The following is a 21,498-nucleotide window of genomic DNA, read 5'->3' on the forward strand; positions in this document are numbered from 1 at the left end:
CTGTAAAAGCCTCTGTAAGAAATGTCCTTGTACTCTCTTGGTGCATCCTGTGTGTTTTCTGGGGTTACAAAGGTAGAGAGCCTCACCTTGGCTCCCGGGGATCATAGTCCTGCACTTGACCTGGGGACAGGAGGGCAAGAGTGCCAGCACCCTCTGAGGTTGCTAGGCCCTGCTGGATCCACAAAAAAAGCTCAAAGGGGCCTCCACCAGGAGGCATCTAGGAGAGCAAAGGCATGATGGGAACATCCTAAGACTAGCAAGATACCCTGGCTGAATGAGGACAGGAGGAAGACATTCTCTAAATCCCCCTAGTGACTGTTGGGGTCAGCATGTGCCCCTGCCCACCTGTCTGCCTGTCCCCAGGTGGTTCCAGAGTTCAGGTGCTTCCCCAAAGCCGCCAGGACCCGATTATTTATAGTGACACTGGAGACCTAAGCTGATGAGCGCTAAATGGATTTGTGTAAACCATCCTGGAGCTGCAGATGGGGAGGAGGCTGGAGGGCTGGGTGGGCAGGCTTGCGCTGGAGTGAGCAGGGAAAATATCGAAAATCAGGTCTGGCTCCGTCCGGAGAGAGGAGTGTGGTGAAAGTCGGGCGCTGACAGCTGCGCTTGAAAGGCCCAAGGAGCTTCCGCCTGAGGATTTGTGCTAAAAATAGCATCACTGGCTTGTGGGTAGAGAATTTGACCCAATTAGAGATTACCAGTTTCAGGAATTACTGGAAAAGAAATCTCATTAAATAGGTTAAATATAGGAGCCAGAAGCTTAAAAGGCCATTTGGGAATAAAAGGAAACCCAAAACTCCAGAAAGATTTAAAAATAAATTTTGCTTCTCCTTTAAGAGCAGGGGGTCTCAGTGGGCTACCTAAACACAGCCGCTGTCTGGAAGGTCCTGAGCAGGCCTTAGCTTTACAGACAGGGCCAGGGGCTCCTGCAGAGCCACCCTGCAGCCTTGGACCTGAGCCCAGAGCCATCCCCACTAGCCACCTTTGGAGGGCTAGCTGTTAAATGGCCATGCTCAAGAGCCAGAAGTGGAGCAGGGGTTCTGATTGCACCCGACACACATACACGATAATACTGTCAGCATACAGTGGATACGGGCCAGGCCCCGCCCACTCTGGATTCTCCCTCTCTCCCTGTACTACCTAACCCCGGCCAGAAACCCAGCAGCACGTCCCCCTCCTCCCTCTCCTCCCCACAGCCAATCTGTCACCAAGTCCTATGGATCCTGTCCCCAAAATAGCTTCCTCCTGTGCATCTCCACACCAGACCTGTCACTGCCTGAATTCAGGCCCTCAGAGACTCCTGCCCGGCCCCTTAGAGCTACCGCCCTCTGTTCTCTTCCTGTCGTACCCCACATGCACCTGCTCAGGCTCCAGCACGCTGTCTTCTCTGGAACGGGAAAAGGATCTTGTCATTTTCTGGCTCTGAGATACTCAGCAACTTCCTGGTGCATCAAAGCATCCCCTACTGTGTGTGTTTGACAGGGTCCATGTCCCAGTGGAGGAAGAAAACAAAGAATAAATACAATTTTAAAATTAAAAAAGGAAAAAGAAATGCTGTTTTTGAGTGCACTCAGAGGTGATAAGTCAGAGCAAACACACCTTCACTAAAGGCAGAACCTACAGTTTCTCACCAGAGAACACCCAAGTGTCCCAAGGATGACCCAGGCCAGCACACTAGCCCTGGGGCTCTCTGGCTATAGCTTTTCTTCCCATAAACACCCCTTGCTGCAAGTCCCCTGCACTGGACTGCTGCAAGTCCTGGGGAGTCTTGACCCATGCCTGCTTGTGCAGTTTGCCACCTTTTAGACCCTATCCCAATCTCCGTTCCTCCTTGTGGAGAACCTTGTGGACAGCCTACTGTCTTTCCTCTCAGTTCACACTCCACACAGGACACTTCCAGTCACCTGGAGGTGAAGAGTTTCCCACAGAACCCAAAGCTGACAGTGGCTGGATGTCCTACAGTGTCACTTGGGTCTGACACTGCTTCCAAAGCTTAGCATCGGAACAGACAGGTTAGGGCTCAGACCCTCAACTGCCTCCACCTGCAGGCAGGAAGTCCACAGGTCATCCCCAGCTTCTGCTAGACACAACTGCAAAGCAGAAGTTCTTAGAACCCTGGCCTAAGGTTCTGACATTCTTAAGGATACCTCAGAAACCTCCAGAAAGTCACCTTGCTGGGTCACCCGTTCATTACAAAGGACATTAAAGGATATTGTTGAACAGCCACTGAAAGAGATACACAGAGGTCTAGAGAAGCCCAAAGCACCATCATTTTCAACCCTGTGAAGTTTTGGGGTGCAGCACTATCCCAGCAGCTGGACGTGTTTTGTTTACTACTCTACAAGCCTAGGTTCCATTCTTAGGGGTGTTTAAATCATTGACCATTAGTGATCAATTAAAACATCACCTCATTTTTTTCTTCTCCCAATGTCCACAGGTAAGGCTGAAAGTTTCAATCTTACAGTTTCAAAATGGGTTCCCGCACCCTGAGTCTGGCACTAGCAATATCAATCAGTGGTCACCTTACTAACAAATAAAGACACTTCACTTTGTAGGCTCTGAGGTTTCTAGGGACTGTGTGATGTAGAACACAGGCAGAAATCAAGAGCTACATCATTCCAGCCTATTCTGTCCACCAGGCAGGAAACGACCTGGAAGTCCTCTTCATTCCTACGCTTGAAAAAGAGAAAGTCTCTTCCTGCGTGTGGTTCCAGTCTTCAAGGTGCTCCCTGACCCTGCTCTGATCACATGGCCTTCCATGGGAGTAGTACTATACAGGGGACCAATGTCATTCCTCAGGTTAGAGAGTGTTTAAAAGATACTTAGACAGTCCAATCCATAAGAGCATTTGGTTGGGGAAGGTTACTGTTGCTGCAGTAACACGTGACCAGTACTTGCTGAGAAGCAGTCCAGATGCCTCCATGTTGAAGGACGGGAAGGTCGTTCTATCTTTGCCCATACATTGCCCTTTAACTGTAGCCCCTCCCCATCAGCCTTATTGCCTGTGCTGGTTAGTTTTATTGATAGAAGCTAGAGTCATTCAGAAAGAGAGATTCTCAATTAAGAAAATGCTTCCAGCAGATTTGGCTGTAGGCAAGTCTGTAGAGCATTTTCTGTGATTAATGATTGATGTGGGAAGACCCAGTCACTGTGGGGTGGTCCAAGAGAGAATGAGTCAACCGTAAGTAATGTCCTCCATGGCCTCTACTTCTGTCCCTGCCCTGACTTCCCTTAGTGATGGGCTGCTTGCTACCTGGAAGTATAAGCTGAAATAAACCCTTTCCCCCAACCCCCACCAACTTGCTTTTAGTCACGGTGTTTCATCACAGCAACAGGAACCTAAGACAGAATTTGGTACCAGGGTCATGGGGTTTTGCTATGACAGACCTGACCAAGTTGTTTAGAAGAAGATTACAGAGGTGTTTAGAAGTAGAGTCTGAAAAAGCCATCGATGCTCAAAGCTTAAGGGGTTGCCACAAGAGCTCATTATGGGGCTGAGAGCAATGCAGATGGTGAAGGCTTGGCTTATGTAAAGTTTCAGGGGGAGATTTGAGGGTTGTAAGATGAAGTGAACCCTTTCTCCCCACTTTGTTTTGGTCACGGTGTTTTATCACAGCAGTAGAAACCTAAGACACTACTCGTCCTTGCCTGTGTCTTAGTTAGTGTCTTAGTGAATGGGGGTTCACACCTATCTGAAATTTCAGAAAGCAGCCTTAGGAGATGTGTCTTTGCAGATATCATTTGCCATGAGCAAATGATGCCGTTGGGATAGACTAGCACGTCTGTGTCTTTCTACAATTCCCAGATTATATGTATATATGTATGCAGTAGGTCATACATGACACCTGTTCAGCTGGCCTCTTTTCACCATGTGTACCTCGCTTTACTGAGTCATGACCATGACCATTCAACCTTATTCATATCAGTAGTATCTATATTAGTCAATCACACATTGTACTATACACAATAATATATAGATTCAAGGAAGCTAGAAATGGGTAAAGAAAATGATGGGCAATGGAAAAGAGTCCGTAGAGCTGGTAAGATTTGGATACAATAAATAGATCACAGAGATATGTGTGTTGTATAGAAGTGTGGTGCCGATACGAGGTTTGATCATGTGGAGCTGTGTCTGAGGATAACTCATCACCTAACAGTTTCTTGGACAGAGGCTGGAATGGGCATTAAAATGTGATCCACTGTGGCCAGAGAGTTGGCTCACCATATAACAGTGCTCACTTCTCGTTCAGGGAATTGAGTTCAGTTGCCAGCATCCATATGGACTGTCCATCATTCCAAAGGATCTGATATCCTCTTATGATCTCCATGCTCACCAGGCACACACATGATGCACAGGCATATATATGCTTGAAGAACATTCATATGCATAAAGTAAAAATAAATAAATCTTTAAAACAAAAGTGGTTGGTGATAAAGTACCTAGTAATTGTGTCCTTATACGTGTCTGTGTCTCTGGTCCAGTCTGAAAAGCCTGATATATTAGGTGCATCCAACATCTGGTGGTTGTTTTTCCATTGTGTGCTGCAGTGCTGTGAGTCTCAAAGACCCAAAAAGTTCACATGTGTCTGCTTCCTTCAAATATCTGTAGGGTATTAAAGTGCTAGATCTTCTATATTAACTGTGGTTCCCCAATAGAGAACCTGGCAAAGCATAACTAATTCAATTTGTTAGCACTCGTGTAGCGCTATCAATTTAGATTTAGTATAGACACAGGGAAGAAATCATGGGAAAGACCAAGTCAGAGCTTGACATGATGCTAGAACAAGCCTAAGAGCCTTGAGGATTATTTTCCACCATCTTTCCCTTCAAGGCAATGTGGCCACTATGAGTAGTTCATGGAATCAATGAGGTAGATTGACAAGGGGAAGAGATATGTGTTTTATTCATTTTTCATGTACATAGGGATCTCCATTGCTGTATGAAGTCCCAAGAAATAATCAAAATGTTACCTTTCATAGCTCTTCTACAAAGGATGACAAGCTTTTGAAGAAGAACAAAGAAAATGGATCTCTAGACTAGGGTAATACAGTCTAGCTCATGAATGGGAGGTATAGGCCTGTATGAAGATGGTGGAAGATGAAGGCCACTCTAGTGAGTTTGTTCATTCAGATATATTGCAACCCCCAACTTCTAGTTCTGACGATTAGAGCTTTTTTTCTTGCCTTTGTGGGAAGAGACCCTGCCAAGGAAGTCTTCATGGCTTTATACATATGGGAAAATATAGTCTAATGGATGCTTTCTGAAAGTAAGAGCCAGTGACCTCACTTGGAAATACTCAATGTACCAGCGAATGTTAGTGATGACATGTCCTTTAAACTTTGCGGCATCGTAGTTAATTTTTATAAATGTCACAGATGTACCTAAAGAATGTATAGTTTCCAGTTATAGCCTGCTCAGCTCTCCACACACAACAAGTTTACTAAGGATGTTTAAAGTTAATCTTTACTAGTGTCTTGGTGCTTTTAACATATTAATAATTGAAAGAGGTTGATTGAAGTTGATTAAAGTCATCCAGTCTGAAAAGTGCCTTTCAGTGCCTCTTTATAATCCTACCAGTTTTTAATTCATGTCTTTGGAGTCTACTTTTGCATTGATTAGTTAGCAATGACATCTTCCTTATAAACAAGAGCTCTGCTCTTTGTGGTAGGATATTTTCTTTCCTAATATTGCATTTGTTGTTTAACTTTGTCCTGCCTGGTTTTGATATTACCAGCCACCCCTCTGTCCAGCATTGACCTTCCTTGGCTGTTCTTAACCAGCTAGCAGCAGCAATTGTTTGTATTCCCTGAGTAGCTGATACATTGATTAGTGTGGTTGTAGGTGCTGCATTTGTCATTGAGTCAACCCCTCACTTCATGCTGCCTCTTTGGGTCCATTTCATTCCTTCCTAGAACATTCCAGATGCTTCTCTGAGTAGTTATTTGGGAGTTCTCATACTTCTTAGTCTTTGGTTTTCTTGAACTGTTTTCATTCTGTCCTCTTTCATATGTCCTTCAGACTGCACAATGCTAGGCTAGAGACTAGTCTTGTCTCACGTCTTTAAAATTAGAATCTGCACTTACTTTGCTCTTCCTGGCTGTAGGATCTTGTCTCAGAGCCTCAGTTCTGTGCAGATCAGTTCTTGCCCAGGCTCCAGTCCCTTTTCCCGGCTTCCTTGGCTGCAGTTGGGTGCTCACTCATCTTTTAGGGACCGCATTAGCTCCTTTAAGGCACCATTTATCATTTGCTTGCACGGTGTCTCTGAGCCCTACCATGTCTTCAAATCTCATCTGTTAACCTTCCTATTGAGTGTAATTTTTAGCTTCTTCTGTCTTTGATCATTGTAAACATGAATCTTAGGCTTACTTTTTTCTAATCTGTGAAGAGCTGGGGGCCTAAAGACTAAATGTTTCCCCATAAAGTATGTAGGCTCCTAATGACAATCAAGGGGACTTCTGTTTAGGATCCCAAATATGTCTTTCCTTTCTCCCTCCCTCTTATTTTCCTAACTTTTGATATTAAAACTTTCAAGTATAGAGAAGAATAGAAATTGTCTTTGGTTCCGTTGAAGGACAGTTGGAGGCACAGTAGAACTTCACCCACTTCCTAACAATGACGGCTCTAGTTTCTTGTTATTGATCTCAAGAAGATTAAGCTAGCTAGCCAATTAGTCATTTTCCTCATATTATGACAGTCCCTGCCACTTTACATTTCCTTCATTGTCCCCCAAACGCCCTTTCAGATATTTGTTCTCTAAAGCAAAATCTAACCAAGGTTGGTGTGTTCCAACCAATCAGAATTTTCCTTTTATTCTAGAATAATCCCTCTACATTTGTCATATTTTTTTCTGTTTTTATACATACAGTCTAAGTGCACTAGAACTCTTACATCAGGCTGTCCACATTCCATCCCAGGTGGCCACTCTAATTGCTGCTTCTCTGGGCCATCAGAGTGGAAAACTTCCCTCGCCCAACCCCACCTCTAAGGACATACCCTCTCCTCCCTTGCCTCTTTCTTTATCTATCTCTCTGTGGGTGGGCCAGAGGGTCGCCTTTTCTTTGACCTGACTCCTTCCCCAGCATAGAAATTTCTCAGCACCTCCTTAAAGGCAATCACTGATTTTTTCCTTTGGAATCACCTCTTCTTTACAGATGAAAAAGTGGGTGCTCAGGGACAGCAGATCTCGTCTCCATAGGTGGAACTGAGGTAGGTTAAGGGCAAACAGAAAAATCCAAGGAGCATGTCCAGCAAGTCACTGAGCTTGGCAGAGGTTTGCAAAGTGAAGACTGTCACCATATCAAATGACTTATGCTGGGGAGAAATGAACAAAAGTGTGTTCACCACAGATAGGACCTGGACAAGCAGCTCTGACTGTTGGATAGTCTCTTCTCAGTAGTCCTTAATGCTTATATCACTTGGGGGAGGGCCTTGTGAACCTTGCTAGTTTCAGGAACTTCTAAAGACTTGTGAGGTTTCTTTACTTCTGGGATGTCAGCAAGCCTCTTGTCATTATGGATGTTTTAGTTTAAAGGAGATTGCTACATAAAATTCTAACCACTTCTCAATTTCTTTCGGACACCTATACTGTAATGTTTCCTGAGCTGTGGGGGTAGAGGTTGCCACAGCAAGTCACTTAGTCTTAGGAGCTGAACCAGTTATGAGTCTCTGCAGTATATCTCCCACTGAAAAAATGAAATTTCTTTCCCTAACCATTGAGGCTAATGGCAGCAGTGAACTATGGGCCCAAACAGACATGGCCAGAAGGCAATTTGATAGACACATTACATCCATTTAACAAAACAATAGTATTAGAATCCATGTTGAAACTTTTGAATTGGTTTACAGTGCCAAATGTGAGGTCCTTCTGGCATCACAAGTTAGTTGCATCTATAACAACCACACCACTATCATAACAATGGGCACATCTAACCTGTAGGTAATCTGCTACTCAGGGTCCATACCTGAACAAAACCATTAGTGACAATTTCTAGCATTATGACAACAAGCCAGAAGGGAAGGAACTTTGAGCTCAATCCTAGTCTGTAGCCAATGCATACAGTGTCTTCAAAAATAGGTAGTTACCATCCATTTCTGACATTCAACCAATAGCACCAGTGATGCCTTTTATAGTTTGAGCAGCCATTAGGACCTTCCTGATCAACAACTCATAAGGAATTAACATATCCTGGTACTGGGATCTTCAGTCAACAGCCATATGGCTCCTGGTAGTGCTTTCTCCCACTCATGAAGGGCATCTTTATTCAAACAACTTACCTGTTATCTTTATTATTTTTTCAAATGTTTTTCTATGTCCTCAAGGCAGTCAAGGGTTAGCATTATATAACTATCCCTTTTAACAGATGGCAGGCAGAATCTCTGACTGTTCAGTGCCAAGTGCCAGTTTGGTCTTGGACAGTTAAAATACACACACACACACACACACACACACACACAATCTGTTTTAAAAGTCCAATACAGTGTGAAAGGATCTCACACCTGTTAGTAATCTTTTCACCAGAAGATTGATAGCAGCATATATGAGGAACACTATCTTAGGTAGTTTGACATGATCACAGACATTTTCCTTGAACCACTTAGCCTCATCATGCTGAGGTAATGCTGCCACCACAGGACTACTGTGTATCTCCGATCCTGATGGTCTCAGTGAGGCTGACTTATACTACGTACCCATGTGCAGATCCAAAAGCTACACTCTGGCCTCCAGGGCCTGCCACCAGAGTCAGCACTGTCTCCATCTGGCTCCTGGCCAGCACTGGAGGACTGCTGACAGAGCTCTGGGGCGGGTGGACAATCCTTACTCATATCAGGTACTCTAAGGGAAAACTGACCACCTCTTTGTCAAGCCCAATCTTTTTTATCCGTGTTGTTTTATTATTTATGTCTTCTGCTCAGATTTGAAAGCCTTCCAGGAGCTCACTACCACAGCATCTGGCTTCTTACCAGTTCTTTCCTGGGTACTCTAGCTAGATACAAACCTTAGCACATTGCCTTTGAGTGGCCCAAACAGCCACTTGTGTCTTCTTTGCCCATCGTCATCCCATCTATTCTTTTGTCTTTGGACTTCATGAGCCTGGTTTTGTACACTAGTCTAAGCCATTCAGATTGACAAGAGAATACTTCTCCTACCTCACAAAGATGATGAGTCATCCCAGGGATCAACAAAACCAGTCCTGAGGACCCTGCTGAATGGATCTCTTATTTAGCTCTCCTGTAAATTCAGCCCTACCTGACCCAGGAAGATGGGCATCAAATACTGCCTCTCTTGTGGACAATTCCCTTAGAAATGCCCCTCCTTCATCTACTGTCCTCTAGTCCCTGATAGTCACAGGCACAACATCCAGAAATGACCAAGTGGCCTTAATGGCTTTTATAAGCCAGTTCATCAGGGACCTATTTCCCTCATATTGCCTCAGGTTATTCGATCTTTGCCTCAAGAAGGGATGGGCAGTTTTATTGATTAGTGCCTCTGCTTTCACAGCCCTCAGACTGGTCCTACCCCATCTCCCATGCCCACAGCCTCGTGAACCAGGCTGTAAGAAGTTTTCTTACATCTTGCTTTAAAGTTCTTCTCAACTCTAACAGTTTAGAGACAGAATACTCCCTCACTGTCTTAGTCAGGGTTTCTATTCCTGCACAAACATCATGACCAAGAAGCAAGTTGGGGAGGAAAGGGTTTATTCGGCTTACACTTCCATGCTGCTGTTCATCACCAAAGGAAGTCAGGACTGGAACTCAAGCAGGTCAGGAAGCAGGAGCTGATACAGAGGCCATGGAGGGATGTTCTTTACAGGCTTGCCTCCCCTGGCTTGCTCAGCCTACTCTCTTATAGAACCCAAGACTACCAGCCCAGGGATGGTCCCACCCACAAGGGGCCTTTCCCCCTTGATCACTAATTGAGAAAATGCCTTACAGTTGGATCTCTCATGGAGGCATTTCCTCAACTGAAGCTCCTTTCTCTGTGATAACTCCAGCTGTGTCAAGTTGACACACAAAACCAGCCAGTACAATTGACCCCTTGTCAACTTGACACACAAACACATCACTAGTAAGCCTCAACCCTTACATTCTTATTCATCCCCAAGATCTAAATAACTTTAAAAGTCCCACAGTCTTTACATATTCTTAAAATTTCAATCTCTTTAAAATATCCATCTCTTTTAAAATCCAAAGTCTTTTTACAATTAAAAGTCTCTTAACTGTGGGCTCCACTAAAACAGTTTCTTCCTTCAAGAGGGAAAATATCAGGGCACAGTCACAATCAAAGCAAAAATCAATCTCCAACCGTCCAACGTCTGGGATCCAACTCACGATCTTCTGGGCTCCTCCAAGGGCTTGGGTCACTTCTCCAGCCATGCCCTTTGTAGCACACACGTCGTCCTCTGGGCTCCAGATGCCTGTACTCCACTGCTGCTGCTGCTCTTGGTGGTCATCTCGTGGTACTGGCATCTCCAAAACACTGCATGACCCCTTCAGTCCTGGGCCTTCAATTACAACTGGGGCTGCACCTTCACCAATGGCCTTCCATGGCCTCTCACAGTGCCGAGCCTGAGCTGCTGTGTGACCCCTTCATGCCTTCAAAACCAGTACCACCTGGGTGACCCTTACACATTACCAAGTCCCACTGCAGAAGGAGTACAACCTTGCCTATCTCTGGAACACAGCCTCTTTGTGCTTTCAGAAAACACTTCCCAGAAGATGTCACCTCAACGATGCTGGTCTCTTCTTAATCACCGCTAATTTCTTAGCTCCAGCTAACCAGCATCAATAGTCCCAGTAATGCAAAGTTTTTGCTTTAGTAGTTCTGGTATCTTGTTAATCACAGCTGATTCTTCAGCCCCAGCTAACCAGAACTACAAAATCTTCACAATAAAAACAGCAATGGCCCTGAAGAGAGTCTTTAATTTTCCCCCTGAAATTTCACAAACCAGGCCTCCATCTTCTGCACTGTTCTCAGCATTATCTTCCAAGCTCCTACACAACATCTGACAGAGCTCTTAACAACGAATGGATATTCAAGCCCAAAGTTCCAAAGTCCTTCCACAGTCCTCCCCAAAACATGGTCAGGTTGTCACAGGAATACCCCACTCTGCTGGTACCAATTTGTCTTAGTCAGGGTTTCTATTCCTGCACAAACATCATGACCAAGAAGCAAGTTGGGGAGGAAAGGGTTTATTCGGCTTACACTTCCATGCTGCTGTTCATCACCAAAGGAAGTCAGGACTGGAACTCAAGCAGGTCAGGAAGCAGGAGCTGATACAGAGGCCATGGAGGGATGTTCTTTACAGGCTTGCCTCCCCTGGCTTGCTCAGCCTACTCTCTTATAGAACCCAAGACTACCAGCCCAGGGATGGTCCCACCCACAAGGGGCCTTTCCCCCTTGATCACTAATTGAGAAAATGCCTTACAGTTGGATCTCATGGAGGCATTTCCTCAACTGAAGCTCCTTTCTCTGTGATAACTCCAGCTGTGTCAAGTTGACACACAAAACCAGCCAGTACACTCACCATCAGAGTTTCTTATGTTGGGCCATTATTAATCCCCTGTCTGAATACTGGATTTCCCCCTTTTTCTTTCCCTATTAAAGGTTTGCCTAGAATGCCCCTGAGAGGCTAGCTACTTGTTTCCCAGTTATTGTTCTGTCGGTGGACTCTTTGAGAGGTGGAACCTTCCTGGAGGAAGTACATTGCTGGAGATGAGGTTGGGCTTTGTGTGCTGACAGGCCCTCTCTGTTTTTCATTCTTCTTCTACTCTGTGCTTGACGTTCAAGCCATAAGCTCTCAGCTTTCTGCTCCAGCCAGCTCTCATGTCTGCTGTTTTCTGCCACGCCTTCTTGACCTGCTAGACTTTTATCCCTCTGGAATCAGGAGTGAATATGAACACTGTCTTCTAAGCACTGCTTTAGGTCATGGAGTTTATCTCGGAAGCAGAAAGCAATTGTGAGAAAGGCCAAAGCTGAGCATCTTCTGCATGTTCTCTCCCTCCTTGCTGTCTGACCCTTCCCATGAATTCCCTGTTTCTGGATCACAGGAAAGGCTCTTTAGCCTTAATTTAAAAGGCTTAGCTTTTACTCTTTCTCTTATAGTCTTTCTGTTGTAAAAAAAAATCACAAGCCAACACTTCCATCCCATTATCCCCCCTTTTTCACATTTCTTTCCAACTTTCGCGTTTCTTTTCCTTTACTCAGAGGCTAATGTAGGATATAGCATCCATATGTCTTTTTTCCCACTGTATTCTTCCTTTACAGAAGCACATTCTTTGGGAACAAAGAAATGAGTCCCAGTTTCCTGTCTTATTCCCAATAGAAGAAGGCATGAACAAAGCTGCCACAGGCTGTTTACAATCCCAACCAGTATGTTCTACTTTGAAGAATTGAAGTACATTCTCTAGTCTATCAATATTTCGGGGCATCACCATTCTCGTGTGATGGACCTCATTCATCATGTGACATACCACATCATACCAAATAGAAAAATATAAACATCCTGGGATTCTTCCCAAGGATGTTCCAAGCTTATCTAATCCTTGGTTACACATCCTATATTCTATTTTAGAAAGCATACAGCTACCACTACAGCAAGGAGCCACAATGTCCTCTACCATATAGAGGAAGGTAGCCATATTAGAATTTCCATACACGAGTGTTCTATCTTTACCCAGATCAGCTTCAGTTGCGTAAGTCAACACCCACTGCAGGAGCCATGCAACATTTCCTCCCAACTCATATTTGATCCTATCAGTCCTTGTTCAGGTGCCAACTGGGTGCTGTGACTCTTTTCCTCAGAAGACATGAACAAATGTCTTTCGTCCCATTTAGAGCACCCAAAACAGACCAAAGAAATTATCCTGTTTACTCGGTGAGCTAGTAAGTTTGAGGGGTTGCTTTCAGGATTGTAGAGGAGATGCTACTTAAGGAGCATGGATCACCCAAAGGCAGCTGTATCACCAAAGAGTGCACCCCAATATGGGTGATGGGTCACAAAAACTGTTTCCCTGAACACCTCCAACAAAGCAACTCAGAGGCCCAGGGAGGCTTCTTTCCCAGTAGCCGTACCCGGCATACAACCTTGGGGGAGTGGCTTTGTGAGTCTTGTTAGTTTCAACAACTTCCTGAGACTTCTGAATTTGTGGGTGAGGTTCAGCCTTATACAGCCCTTCATGCTCAAGAATGGGAACTTTCAGCTGAGAGGAAATTGCTATGGCAATTTTCATAGCTACCGAGTAACTCTTTCCAAAATGTAAGTACAATGTTCTGAAGTGCCCAAAACCTACAGAGCAGATGTAGCTTGGGGTCAAGAGTCTAAAGGAAACCACAGCAAGGTCAGAGCAGAGTTGAGGCACTCTCTTAGAAGCATAGCAGCATCTCCTTGGAGTTTTAATCCCCTCTTCCATGGTGACCTCAGGGGCAGTTTAACCCTGTTTCTCCCTGTGGGTAATTAGTAGTAATAAGCAAGCATTTGCCCCCACCTGTGTAAAGCACTGGGCGCTAGTTGACAGGAGGAAAATACAAAGGTTTCCTGGAGAAAGATCTTTCCTGAAACATTCCAGTTTTCTCTTCTTAAAGGAGAATCTATCCAAATAAAACGTGCATGGCCAGACCCACTAGGATGGAAGCTGAAGGCCCCGGTTTATGGAAATAACTGGCCAGCCCTGGAGGGCTGGTCCCCAGCTGATTACTAATTGCATCTGCCTCCAGCAGGCTAGCAGTAGGGACCTGGTGATGGTGAGCTGAGTAAATGACCTGGTGTTGCCTTTCTCTGAGGTTTTATAATTTACCCTGCCCGGTAAAAGAAACAGCATCAGAGCTCCAATGTCACTGCCTCACCCTGTACAACCACCACAGCCTCTGCTCACGCTTTCTCCTTAAGTCATTGATGTGCAAAGCAACCTGTCATGTGTCAGATCTCAAACCTTACCATATTAGGTTTCTTTTTTTTTTTCTCTGATTTAAAAATAGGTCCTGGAGAATTTGTCAGTCACATAAGCATGTGTTGGAAAGAACGAGGATCTATATTCTCACCCCTGAAGCCTCCATGGCCAAATGGCCACCTTCTTTACCATTGCCACTGCTGGTGTCCTCAGAGTCTTTGGGTATAGGTGACACTCCTGACTCTTAAAAAAGAAGCCACAATTTGGAGATAGATTTCTTGAAGAATATTTCTCATGCTCAGAGGCCATATCTGCTTGGAAACAGTTGAAAAATCCCTGGGTGGACATATCTACAGTCTCTAATCCAACAGCTTCTCCAACACAGGCTGAGTGATGGAGAGAGAGAAGCAGTGTGTAAAGACAAGTCAGAGGTAGCTGAGTTCTCTAGGAACCTCGGAGGGGAAGCTGAGTGGTCACCAGGCATGGTGGTTAGGTTTCCTTTCTAGTTTTACTTGTTTGTTGTCAACTTGACACAAACTAGAGTCATTGGAGAGAAGGAACCTTAATTGAGAGATTGCCTCTATGAAGATTGTCTGGAGACAAATCTGTGGGACATTTTCTTCACTGATGATTAATGTGAGCGGACCCAGACACAGTGCCATTCCTGGGTATGTGGTCCTGAGTGATATATAGATACACACACACACACACATCAGACCGTGAGCCAGAGGAGCAAGTCTCTACTTCAGTTCCTGCTGCCAGACTCCTGCCCTGCTTGAGTTCATGCTTTGGCTGCCCTGAATGATGGGCTATAATTGGGACCACTAAGCCAAATATACCCTTTCCTTTCCAAGTTGTTTTTGGTCATGATCTTTAAGTCAGAAATAGAAAACAAAGTCAGACACCATTCAAGACCACAGAAGTTTCCTGGAATGACAACAGAAACATATCCTTGCATAGTCTCAAGGCCAGAGCTTCAAACTCAAGGTTTCAAGACCACGTTCTCCTTGGAGCCTGTGGAGGGGATCTATCTTTCCTCTTACAGCTGTGGGTCTGAACAGATAAACACATATCATATCAAAATATGTCCATTCGAGGGACCCAGAGATGGTTCCATTGGGGAAATGTCTGCTGAGCAGGCATGCCAACCTGAGCTTGCACCCTCAACACATGTACAAAAGAACATGCAGCAGCAGCACATAGCTGTGACCTCAGCACTGCCACCATAAAGACTAATGGATTTGTGGAGTTTGTTTGCCAACCTAGGCCAATCAGTGAGCTCTGTGTTCAGTGTGTAGCCCTGCTTAACCAAACAGGCAAACCCATTGAGTTCCTAAAGCAAAAGGGTTCCCGTTCCTCACTCTGAATGATCAGAGTACAGCTGCATATTCTTAGTGGTTCGCTAACCTAAGGCACTGAAGGCGATAGGCATTGTGCAACCTTGAGCTTATACTAGGATCTTAGGAAAATCAGGAGGGATTGGTTCCCAAATAGTAATTTTACAGTTTTGTTTTGCTTTGCTTTGCTTTGCTGTTTTGGTAATGGTGCTTTCCTGACTAATTTAATCCTTTGATGAACATCCCATGCAGCAAGCAAGGAAGTCTCTGCTCAGGTATCAGGTGCTATCTGATGGCATTCTTAGCTCTTGGCTTAGTGGAAGCTAGTGATCTGCTAAGTTAACCACTTCAAAGGGACTTGCCTGAGAGGCACAAGGATGTTAGATCAGATTCAGGTGTAATTGGCTTTTAAGGGGACTAAAGATAAGCCAAAATCATCTTGGCTGTCAATCTGCAGCCAAGAAGAACCAATTAGCCATTTGTAGGTGTGGCTTTTCAAGGACCACCATTCTCACCTCTCATCTCTCAGTGGCACTCCTACTCTCTATTACCTTATCCTGGAGATTCGTTTATCCAGTCATTTCCTCACAGATCAGTTGTCCTTTGTCTAAGAAGTGGCAACACATCATATTTTGGTGCAGGCTTTAGACTTCACTCTTTCATGGCCCTCCCTTGTATGTGTAAAATTAATAAAACGTGTATACTTTTCACTTGTTATTAGCCCTGTATTAATTTAGTTCCTACACCCAGCCAAAAAGTCCACATCAAAACCAGAGTGGGGGGATGAGGTCTATCAGACCGTCCCCTCCTCGTAAGCAACCTTCAACACTCTCAAAACGCAAAGAGCCAGATTCCCTCAGAACCACAAGCAACAAGAAAGTCAAGATACATGTACTCTTGAAAACTCTGAACATTTCCCCCATGTCTATCATTTCAGACGCATTTGAAGAGATGATGTGAAGTTCTGGTGTGGATTGCCTGCCTAGATTCTCTCATACAGGCTTGCTGGACCCCAGTGCTACCAAACAAATAAGAAACGTGCACTTCTAACTACAGCAGGACGCCAGGTGAAACCACAGCAAAACCATTTGAAATCCTTAAAAGCAGACAGCGCAAACATGCCGGATAGATATTTACAAGACGAACAGTCAGAAAGCAGCAATCAGGAAAGAAAAAGGAAAAGAGTCTGTTGCAAGCTATGAATCCAACTACAGAATAAACTCAAATGTCACATGTGAACCATGCTAGCACTGGAAAGTCTAGAACTAGTCAGGCATGCTGGCCCACGCCTTCAGTCTCAGGAGGAGCAACTGAGTCACAAGACCAGCCTAGGCCACAAAGTGTGTGTGTGTGTGTGTGTGTGTGTGTGTGTGTGTACATATCAACAGAGAGGAAAGGAAGGGAGATGCCAGTGTGATTAATGGACCAGCTAGCTGAGCAGTTCAGTGGGAAACTGGGTGCCACTCCAATCCCATTCTTCTACAACAAGAATGCTGTTTTTTAAAGTCGAAAGTAGAAAACAAATACACAATATCCTTTTTATATTTCATTAAAATATAAATAATTTCATTGAAAAGTAAATAACCAAAACCGTATGTCTTCAAAATGTATGGGTATTGTTTTGATATTCAAATACGTCAGGAAACTATGGCTACCACCAAGCTTGGTGGCACTCCCACCATCTCAGTCAGCTACCACTGTGTGTGGCAGAAACACTGGAAAACTGCTTGCTTAGCTGATTGCTAGTATATACAACTTTATTGTTGCCAGATGTGGGACACACCTGTGATCCTAGCACTTGAGAAGCCAAGGGAGAAGGACAGCTGGGAGTCTGAGGTCAGGCGGGGCTACATGAAGACACTGTCTGAAAAGGGTGCTGTTACTAGCAATAGTCACCCAGTATGCTGGAGCCCTCTCTTGTTCACCTTCAGAAGCATATGTCCTCCCCTACACTGCAAATAGAAGGGATCCCCCAGGCTTGTTGTATGAGCCTCCTTTGCTTTGTAAGTATTAGAGAAACCTGAAAACATCTTTCTGCAAATTAAGAGATTAATGAGGGGGAAACCACACACGCATTTCAAACGATGCAGTGAAATTGTTTGATGACACATTTGTGATAATTCTCCTAATTAAATGCAAATGGAAGGAAACTTGGTAAGCTGATAACACTTATCTGTCAGACCATTGGGAAGCTAGTGGTAATAGCACATGCCTCTAATCCCAGCATGGGAAAGGCTCCAGACAGGATAATAATGGGTTAAAAGGCCAGCCTGAGGTACAGTGATGTTGATGGATGCCTCAGTGGTGTTGAGGGATACTATGCTGGAGAAAAGGGGACAAAAGAAGCCATTTGAAGCTGTCTGCTTATATATGTGAGCCTCCTGTGGTTCAAATGGCATGATCCCTGGACAGCATCTTTTCTGGAGTATACAGATGTCTCTCCTTTATTGGGATCCCCTTTAGGAATAAGAACATTTCCAGAGACAAACAGCATAGTCAATGGTCAGTAGCCCCCTTTACACAGTCTGGTCAGTAGCTGGTAACACCCTGTTGATGCAAACAGCAGCGGGTGCTTCCCTGGTTGAGACAAGGGTCTGAGATCCCCTACTGTAAAGAAATCATCCTGTTTTGAAACCTAATGACCCAACCTGAAGCCAGAAGGTGACAAGAAATGTGATACCCCAAAGACATGGTAAGAAATGAGGAGAGGCGTTTGCAGACTCACCAATGACCCTGCCTGCTTCCCTAGTTCTAACCTTCTCTCTTTTTCCCTCCTTCCATATCCCTCTTTGAACACCAACCAAACTTTCAAGCTGCTTGTCCTGACAGTCCCTCTCTGCAGACACCCCACTCCAGCGACTGGCAGACTTCCACCGCTCAGTGGTTCTTGCTCCAGGCGCAGTGTAGCAGGCAATGTAACTGCAGCACCTCCTTTCCCAGCTCCTCTGTGCAGCTGCTGAGATCTCCTGCTCATCAACTCTGTTGTCCTTAAAATTCCAGTAAAGTCGTCCTGGAGTTCCTCCCTGTTCTCAAAGTCTTTGTCAATAAAGTCAAGAATGTGAAAAACGGACTTTGTGATATTGTGAAAAACTATTAAATATTAAAAACTACAGATTGCTGGCTGGCTGGCTGGATGGATGGATGGATGATAGATAGATACAATTCATAGTCAATCTTAGGAAACAGTTTCTTTAAAACATCAGGAATATGGCAAGGGAGCCTACGTTCACACTCAGAATCACTGGATGTCCTCATATAGTATAAAACATGACTTATAATGTAAAAATGTGAGCACAGTCCCCAAACTTCAGGATGCTGTGCTTTTAACAATACAGTTAAAAAAAGATCAATATCAAACCTTTGTACTCCTGAAAAATTGTGACATCGAAATTTCTAAGAGATTCTACTTATAATAAAAGTAAGTATTACAAAATAGCAAAAAATAATCCTAACCAAAGATTTGTATCCAGTGGGGATTTGAAAATTAGGTTTTCCAGATGTAACTGTAGATAATCCAAATAAATAATAAAAAGATTTTTCTATGAGTAAAAGAAAATCATACTGTATTTATATATCGTGGCTCCCATGTGACTTGTAATTCCGTTGAAGCTGCAGCAGGTGTCCTAAGGGGCGTTCTTCAAGTTGATTCTCGCACTCCTATATGCAGACAGCCCTGGGGAGGGGTAGGAAATCCCGGGAACTCCATCCAGGGACACAGCTCAGTGCCTTGTTCAGCCTTCATCAGAGAAGCTACTTCCTGCGGCCAACAGGAACAAACACAGAGACCCACGGCAGATATGATGTGCTGAACGAGAGACCTTGGGACACGAAGCCCTATGAGGTGTCTCCATCAAATCCCTCTCTCGGGGCTCAAGGAAGGCTACCAGAAAAGCTGTAAGAGACAGAGGGGTGAAGACACCAAGGAAAAAAGGCCCTTGAAGTCAACGTACTCAAAGCTCATCGGAACCAACAGACTGAAGCATCATGCACAGGTGTGCACAGGTCGGGGTCCTAGAGCTGAAACGGGGGAGGACACACGTCCTCTCTCTAACCCAGAAGTAACCACTTGCAAATGGAGATGTGCTTTCCTACAAGGAATTCTCACTGGGCAAACAAACTCTTCTTAACGGTAGGTGGTGTGGCCAGCAGCAGAGAATGAACTCAACGGCATCTTTGGAAGTTCCTAATCTCACAGTGTACTACAGGGCCCTTCCGTTAAAAACAAAACAAAACAAAAAAAAACTTATTATTTTTTAATTTTACATTGTTTATACTTTTCCTTCTCACTTTTCCCCTACAGGTCCTTTGAATATGAGAATATTAGGGCATCTGGCTTAGTGTTTTTATGGGATTCTTGAGTGTGTGTGAGTAGGTCTCTGTTTCTTGTTCCTCCTCTTGGGGTCTTTTCCTTCTGCGGTTGTTTTTGTCCAATTTTATCTTATTATGCTTTATCTTCTTTTATTCTATTATTAGCTTATAAATGTCTGTTTGTTTTCTAATGAGACACAGAAAGGGGATGATCTAGCTGGGAGGGGACATAGAGAGAAGCTGGGAGGGGTGGAAACAGTAATGAGGATATAGTAAGTGAGAAAAAATCTATTTTCAATTAAAGGAAATATATATACTAGGAGAGGGAAGGTGAACAGAAGGGAGAAGGGGGAGGGGAGGGTCAGAAGGAAGAGGAGAAGGAATCAAACAATGGAACAAAACCATCTAGAAAGAGACCCAGCTGTATATAAGATCTGACAGATAGCATTACTGATTCCCAAGAAAATGATAGATAATCAATTTTGAAAGATTACAAAATGAGAAACTGGAGTCTGGCTTGAGCCCAGACCCCAAGTAAAGGTGATGCTGGCTCATTTATAAAAGGGAGGAGACTCTTCTGGCCTTTGAGGCAAGAAAGATGACCTTTGTAATTTACCAAAGGCCAGATGCTTAGAGACAGACGGTGTCAAGACCGTGGAGAATATCCACTTACCAGGACATCCTTAACACAAAAAGACAAGCGTCAACAGAAACAAAACTTCACCTCCACAGCTGAGAGTGAATACACTTCCAATTCACAGAAAACCAGCCCTGTGCCTGCAGATTGCTCATCCACAGACCTAACTGAAGATCAAAAACAGCCACAGGAAAAAATTGCATCTGAACGGCCATGAAGAGATGCCCTGCCCTATCATTGCTCCCTAATTGTAAGAACCATTTTTATATAGCATGATAGTGTTATGAATAATCTAGAGATGGCTTACGGTACATGAGAGGATGCATGCGGGTTCTGTGCAAATACACTTTTCTAGGACTTAAGAGTCTGTAGATTGGGGTGTCTAGGTTTTTTAGAGCCTTGATAAGTCCTCACTCATCTATACCAACACAGGGGAAGGAAGACTTCTTGCACATGCACATAACATAGATTGTAGCAGTCACATGCAGCAGTGGGTATGACTCAGCGATGACGATTCCTCCTGTAAAATTTATCAAAGAGCACATTGAAGCTATCTTTGATTCAGGTTCTGCATGCATTTCCCAAGCCTCTTTTCTCACAAGAGCTGGGGCCCAGGGCCACAAGGTTCAGCCAGCAGTGGCCTCAGGCTTACAAGTTGGATACTGAATAGAATGGCTTTGGAAATGGCCCTGTTCTTGAGTTGGGCCCTTGGGTCAGGACAATATTTTTACTGTTAATTCTTTGTGTCAGTGTTACTTTTCATCAATCAGATGCTATGTAGTTTGAAACATTAAAAACAGAGCTTCAAGCAAGCTTCCTTGGCAAATGCATCCACAGGGAAGCCTATGTTCTGCAAGGAGAGTGTTAATACCCTGCATCTGTGGATGTGCTGGGAGCACAGAGGACACCAAAGGAACTCAAGCTGTCTCACTCATAAGCTGTGTGGTTGGGGATTCTCCAGGCTTCCAAGGTCAAGCCACTATGCAGTTCAGGTCTTATCTCAGATTTCCAGAAACAGTGTGCTAGGAGCTAGATCAAACACTAAGCAGTATCTGACCCTAAGAGGCTATTATGCCCTGGTTCAAACTCTAGGCAAGTCTAACTTTTTAGAGGCCTGTCAGGTTAGCCTTACCCTTTAAAAGGGTAAGACTGAAAGACCTATGAGATGTGCAGCAAGTGAGGTTGCAAGAGAGGCCAAAGCTGCTCTCTGCTGGCTTGCCACTTTTTTCTGTAAAGGTCATAAGAAGAGTCTTGGACTACTTTTTGTATATGTGTATGTGCTTAGGTCAAATACTTTAAGTATTCCTTATATGTGTGTGACATTGT

Source organism: Mus caroli, unplaced genomic scaffold (assembly GCF_978045245.1).
Source record: "Mus caroli unplaced genomic scaffold, Mus_caroli_1 scaffold_13, whole genome shotgun sequence".
Classification (NCBI taxonomy): Eukaryota; Metazoa; Chordata; class Mammalia; order Rodentia; family Muridae; genus Mus; species Mus caroli.